A 7,472-nucleotide genomic window follows, 5' to 3' on the forward strand; every position below is an offset into this window, starting at 1 on the left:
TTTAGGGCCATATCTACTATAATCGTAGCAGTCACTTACTTCTCTTCAGCAGTTTGACTTTAAAATATTTCGGGTCAAAGCTTCAAAGACAACTAAAACCTCATAAACAACAAACTTTACTTAGCTCAACAGTATACAAAAATATTGTACGGGTTGCCATCCTTAGTTGAAGCGCTTATTTATAGCGCTAGTATCTTCGCTGCGCCGTTAGCCGCCGTGCGACTTTTGTTGACGGTCTGATATCCCTACGTCGCCGCCTCGCTGATATTCCCACGGACATGTTTCAAAAAAAATACCCAGCAAAAAACGCTGTTCTGCGTCAAATTCTATTCTATAAAACTCAGTGTTACAGTCTAAATATTTTGTAGAAGCACCGCTGTAGGAAAGAAGGTCCAAGCAATGTAAAACATCACGTAGCATGAAGTTCGCTGTCAACTGGCACACAGCACATGACTGTTTGAAACTCTAAGTCTAATCAACAGCCGTGTTTGATTGATAGCCGGCGGTCCTATGATGAAGTCGGCGAAAGGTGCGTTAGTTAGAAAATCTGCGTTTAGTTTTGATACGTAATTATAAGTTAGACAGTGGCGAGAATGATTATTTTCTCATCAATATTTCTCTTCAGAATTATTTGAACTTAATTGTACATCTAAACAATTGGCTTACCTGTGCAATGTTTATATGATTAATGATCAGTGTACTGAAATCATGTGTAACGTATGGCTCCTAGTCAATAGATCAGCATTTTCTCTATAGTGACCACCTGTCTATAGTGGCCACATTTCCTAGTGCTGTTGTTGTTTGGCATAAACTTTGAACATTTAAATTGTAAGTAACTTTAAACTGCCAGAGTTTCAGCCCAATAAAACACTCTCAGCGCCAGGGTATGAACAGACTGACCAGACAGACGAAAATAAATCCTCGAACAAGGTTCAATCGTATCTTCCGGGTCTGGCAGGAAGTTGTTAAACTAAAATAAGAATAGGCTCGATGGTTGATTGCATACAAAGTAAAACAGTTTAACAGTTTTACAGCTTGAAGAAAACAAACGCTCCTACAGTACCTGCACCTGCTTGATAATTATTAAATCGTATGCCCTACTTGAATAAAAAAAGTTCATTGCAATAATAAATGTACCCACATCACAAGGAGCTTATACTTTTTTAAACTTACACCTAGTTATCGTACTGAAAATTGTTAATGACATTACATGAAGTCATTCAACAATTTTCAGTCATGATGAAAATTTTCTGAATGGAAGGTGTGATTATTGTCATTTTCTGAAAAATAGAAGCAAGCTCTGTTTTTACCTGGAGTCAATTCACAATACCAGTCCACTTTGGGGGATAATGTACTGTTAAGAGGATGTTCCATTTTTGCGCAGGGGTGATTTGGAACAGTCCAATGTTGCGTGGGAAGGGGTATGGCTGAAATATGCTGTATTTGCTCTTAAGCAAATGTCGGCCTTTCTAGTTAGTATTTCAGTTTGTACAACATTGTCTGAGGCACTCAAACCTTTCACTCTTTCAACGCTGCCCCCAAGACTCTACTTAAGCTATTCAATACGTGTATTACGCCCATCGTGTTATATGGTAGTGAGATTTGGGGTATAAACTAGATTGTGTAAAAGATAACTGCCCAGTGGAAAATATCCAAACCCGCTTTTGTAAAAATACCCTTGGCGTGCACAGGAATTCCTGTAACTCTGCATGTAGAGCAGAACTCGGAGTCTTTGAAACTTTGAAACTTTATTCGAAAATCCATTAGTGCCGTGCCCTAGGGCACGCCACTAATCTTCCTGGACTTCATACATAGACATAGATAATTCATACAGTGGACAATATTTACAAACATAGTCATAGTTAAAAACAGTCATGATATATACACAAATTATACGCAAGTCATGGAACAGCCACGATCATTTTTCCAAACAGGAGACCAGGTCACAGAGACCAGTTTTGAAGGACCTTGAAGATAGGGCGGACTGTAGTGCTATAGGTAGCCGATTCCACATTGATGTTGCTCTATACCTGAAAGTTCTTTTTAAGGAGTTTGTTCTCGGTTTGTCCAACTTGAAAGTTCTACCTGAAGCAAAACGAGTACTGTAATTGTGCTGTTTCCTAACAAAAGACAGTTTACTGCTGAGACAGACAGGTTCATTGGTCAACACAATTCTCCTGAAAGTAGTCATAGTGTTCAATAACAATCTAGTGTTCACAGATTTCCATTTTGGTCTTATCTGGAGGAGACGATTGGCCTTATTCTGTACTCTCTGTAGAAGATTTAAGTTCCTCTTTGTTGTGCAAGACCACACTGGGCTACAGTAGTCAATATGAGACAATACCAGACATTCAATTACTATGTTTAACAATTTCTGATCCATAAACTTAGCACATCTTTTAACCATCCCCAGAGACCTGGCCATTTTCTTTGAGGTAGATTTTGTTTGAGAGTTCCAAGTGAGACACTCGTCAATGGTTGTGCCTAGCAGTTTTACTTCTGTAACTTGTTCTATGCTTTTACCGTCCACAGTCAAGGCAAGTTTGGGCCTTTTTGACATTTTAGGTTTACTTCCGAGAACTATGCATTTTGTCTTTGATGCGTTCAGGAAAAGCTGGTTCATTCTTACCCAGTTGCAGATATTGTTCACTTCTGTTTGTAAATTACTGGAGATTGTCTCAATTGCAGGGTCACAGGTGTAGGCTGAGGTGTCGTCAGCGTACATATCTGCTGTGGCCTTACTTACAGCAAGTGGCAAATCATTTGTGTAGATGGTGAATATAAGGGGTCCCAAACAACTCCCCTGGGGAACACCACAGGGTAGTTCCAAGAAGGAGGAGTTAGTGCCATTAATGTGGACACATTGTTGCCTCCCTGTCAAATAACTTGCCTAAGTCTACCCAACAGGCTACCCAATAAGTCTACCCAACAGGCATAGATATAGCAATCCGCATGGTTAAGTACTGGCTACGCCTTAAACAGTTTGATTTGATTTTTTTATTCTTTATTTTATTTATTTACACATAAAAAAAGGACATACATAGAGTAAAGATAAACAATACTTAAAAATCGTGCGGGAGTGAGGTAGAAGCCAAAAAAGGCTTATAGAAACCCTCCTCCTAACAACTCGTAAACACAATTCGAATGAAATAATCGGAATGGTAAACAAACGATAACAAAACATAAATGTGTAACAACAATTTGATGACTAACAATAAGGCAAATTTGAAACAAAAATTATTACAAATCATAAATGAGCAACAATTAGTTGATCAAGGTAATGACAAATCAATGAATAGTACCATGACAAATCATAGAAGCATAGCAAATATTCTAGAAAGAAAACAACAACAACAAAAAACACACAAGGATATGTAGCAATTTAAGTACCTGAATGAAAATATATTAAACATTGTTAATGTGTGACTTTGGTTAGGGGCTAGGAGATGAGAGAATGAAGTTTTTGATACTGCGCTTAATAAATTACCATAGACGTACAACTTTTCAGATGGAGGGGAAGATTGTTCCAATTTTCTACACATTTTGATCTAACGCTCATTTGGGCTTGAACAGTTCTTAACTGGAGGTATATGTAAATAGTGACTTTGTCGTGTTTCATAACTGTGGAATTGTGAATTAAGTCAAGTCGAGCACAAGGAAGACACTGAGATACCACCGAGTGCGCCAAGAAACTACCATCACTGCCCACCACACCACCGAGAAAGGGAAGAAAGGGGACGTCATCCACAAGTTGTCCAAAGTCCGCAAGATGCTGAGAAGCCAGAGCTACGCGCCAGAGCAAGATAAACAGCTGAGGGAAGACAACATCTCGGAAAAAGACGGATCAGTGCACCCCTTACTTCTTGATTATCGAATGTGTAAACAGACCTTTTTATGACATGTGGAATTGTTCTAGAACAATACATGAAGTCATAGGTCATAGGTCGCTTAAGGTCAGGGCAACCTGCCCCTAGGATCTAAGGTGCAATTTGTACCAGGGCAGAATGCACTGGAAAGGTATATAAGTGCAAACTTCACTGTACTTGTGTCATTTAGCCTCTAGCCACTGAAGAAGCTGTACATAGCGAAACTAGTTTGGCCGACAGGCTGAATAGAAGTTCAAAACTTGAACTATGCGGCTCCAGATGTCTTTCTGAGGGACGACTGCAGTGTGCAAGATGTCGCGGTAGCTTGAGGGATGAATCTACTCTACTATATATGTGGAATTGTGAATTAAGAGTTAGAAAGCCTTCAAATGTGTCTGGAAGAGAATTATTTTAAAATTGCATTGTGAAAAGGGTGAGCTGAAGTCTATTTCTATCAAAAATGTTCAAAATTCTAAACTTTGTAAATAGTGGCTCTGAATGGGCGAAGAAATGGGAACCGGTTGTGATGCGAACAAATCTTTTTTTGAGAAGTCTTAGGGGCTGCAGTGTAGTTTTGTATGTGGATCGCCAAACAATATTACCGTAGGTTACATTGTTTGGGGATCCACATACATGTTGTTTAGGTTAAATTACTCTACACACCCTTTACAAATAGACGCACTACTCTGTCAACAAAATGTACCTGTAAATAATCATAAGAAAACTTGGATCCACCATATAAAACAAATGTACTTGATGATGATGGCTACTCCTATCTATGGAGCTATGATAACTCTAGAATAGACAATAGAGTAGCGCAAAAATTGATGCGCGTGGATGTCATCCATACAATCAAATCAACATGGCCTAACGTAAGGTAGCTAACGCATAATAATGTGTTATTATCAATGTTAACTGCCCGTTTATTGGTATTTAACAAATTGTAACGAGTACGCCACCCACCTCAGACATAAGTGTAGTTCTAGGCGGCCAGCAGCCCCGCAATAATCCGTAGAATATCCCGCGCGGAATCCCCAAACTGCGAAAAATATGGCAAAACACGAACAAGGAACCAACCTCCATGACACGAACAACGCAATCCAAATTCCAAGCAATGACAAGCGCCTGTAATTGACAATGTGTCTTCCTGCACGTGCAGGTTGATAATTTGATTATCAAAATGCAGCCAATCAGCGAAGAGGAGCGCTCAATGATGTCTTCCTATGTCGAATACTGAAACGACACCATTGGCCACCGATTGGGGCCTTTTACTCCAGATATCATCCAATTAGATAGCGCGTTTTAGATTAGCCATTAGTATCCAAAATCAAAGTTGATTGGTTAAAAAAAGTCGTGTGATTCTTTCTGATATTTTCCACATGAAGCGCACCGGATTAAATCGCACGCCCAACTTGCTATTATTTGTGTTTATTTCTCTTGCCGAATCTGAACTACTTACTGACAACATCATATAATCCGTCAGATAGCAGAAAATATACTCAGGTAAGAGCAAGGACGTTATATATAATTTGTCTGTCTGGCCTTCATAATTTGTTTATGTAAAGAGCGACATGACAGCGACAGATCTAAATTGCGATTTCCTGATGAACTGGCTCTTATTACAGTGTTTGTCAATGTACGTTTAATGGCCATCAAAAGTCCATTAATAAGGCCACATCCTGATAAGTCAGACAGTGGACAAGTCATCCCTTTCTGATTCGTTTTAGTTTGAGCACATGAAAGAGAATTTTATGGAAAAATCTCTGAATTGAATTAGTACTACTGGTAGACCCTCTGACGTAAACATTCTCAAATATGTTGAGTTAGAAGGCCTACCTTCAAATTATCATGCTTGTTGTTCTCTGTTTGTGTCACTGTTAAAATAAGTTATTAACATTCCCAAACTTTGTTCAGTTGCCATCCCAAGTAAGTCATACTACTAACACTTTTACAGCACATTGTATGGAAACAAGAAGCTTTTTTTCATAAAATGTGGCCATGCAAGTTAAGATAATGGTGAGGATGGATTGGTAACAGAAGATCCGGAATGCATGAAAAATGCAACAGAAACGCCCTCAAGGAATCCACAGATTGTCTGCAGGATGAACTGGAACGCATGCATGCAGCCGGAAAATTAAGATCGGGTGTAAAGCCACTTTGAAGCGAAAGCAAAAGAATTGTGTTACAAGTTGCCTGCAATATAATATCTTTATGAATCTGCACACAATACAGGATTGTCTGACGCGGTTGACGACATCATCGTCTGTCTGAAGGACCTGTATGCTACAGAATATGCGCATGTGCGGCCTCTGTCGTGGCGTGAAGACCTCAACCTGGATCTTGCAGCCTGCAGTTCCAGCGAAGGGATGGCAGGGGGCACGTTCAGAACACAGACACTATCGTAAGCTTAGCAGGTATTTACAAGGTGAAGATGTCAGAAAAGTAAGGGTAGAGGGTGACCCTGGTATAGGGAAGTCGTGCTCTTGTCAGATGCCCATGATTGGTCCAACGGGAAATTGGACAGATTTAAGATTGTTTTCTTTCTTGAAATGCGACACTTAGCTGGGAAAGTAAACGAAGCAATATTTGAGCAGCTCCTACCAAAGGATACAAAATTCACCCCAGAAAGGCTCTGGTCATGTATCCAAGAGAACCAGGATGATGTTCTCTTCATTCTAGATGGTCTAGATGAGCTCAGTCAGGCAGCTAGGGAAGTCACAGATGTGGTGGACTTGATTCAAGGTAAAATTGTCAGGAACTGTCATGTCCTGGTCACCTCCAGGCCATACCACTGTGTCAAAGACCTGGAGAAATGTCACCAGTTCTACAAAATTGTTGGCTACAATAAAGAAAATTCAGAAGAGTTTATACACAAATACCTTTGTCAGTCCCCAGAGTCTGCTTCTAAACTAGTGGAACAGTTTCACAGTAACATCAATTTGTCAGAAATAGAGGTTAATCCTCTCAACAACGTTCTCATTTGTGTTGTCTGGGAAGATAGCAACAACGAATTGCCTTCTAACAAAGCTGAACTTTATGAAATGATTATGCTTTCGGTTGCTAAGCGATTCTGTACAAAGAAAAGTCTTCCATTGGATGGTGATCAGCTTCCTCTCAACATACAAGAAGCGTTACGAGGCCTGGAAAAACTGTCTTGGGAGGGGCTAGAGCAGGAGCAGCTCCAGTTTAACTTTTAAGTTTAAAAATGAGATCACAAAGAAGTATGAAGTGAATGCTGATAACATGTTAGACATGGGCCTCCTGACTAGAGATTACTCTTTCTCCAGAATCAAACGCACCTGCTACTGTGCCTTTCTGCACAAAACGTTTCAGGAATACATGGCCGCTCGCTACATTGGTGTCCTGGTCACCGATGGAAATAGTAAAGTGACGCTGAAGAAGAGAGACGGATGTCTCTCGAAACGTCCGGAAGTAAATATCCGTTTTTTATCCAGTTGTAGAGATTGAATTGTATTTAAATACAATTTGTTCTTGAATCAATAACTTCCAAAATCCGTCATTACCTTTTTTGTTTGTTTTGTAGATTGGGCACTGAAACCACTTTACATTGAAAGGAGCACGGACATCACCGATCTTTTCTTGGTA

The 7,472-nt window shown here is 39.7% G+C and overlaps 1 pseudogene; it reads left to right on the plus strand.

Moving 5' to 3' along the window:
• Positions 1-6,073: 6,073 nt before the first annotated feature.
• On the plus strand, positions 6,074-7,472 carry LOC118414940 (annotated as a pseudogene).

This window comes from Branchiostoma floridae, chromosome 4 (genome assembly GCF_000003815.2).
Source record: "Branchiostoma floridae strain S238N-H82 chromosome 4, Bfl_VNyyK, whole genome shotgun sequence".
Classification (NCBI taxonomy): domain Eukaryota; kingdom Metazoa; phylum Chordata; class Leptocardii; order Amphioxiformes; family Branchiostomatidae; genus Branchiostoma; species Branchiostoma floridae.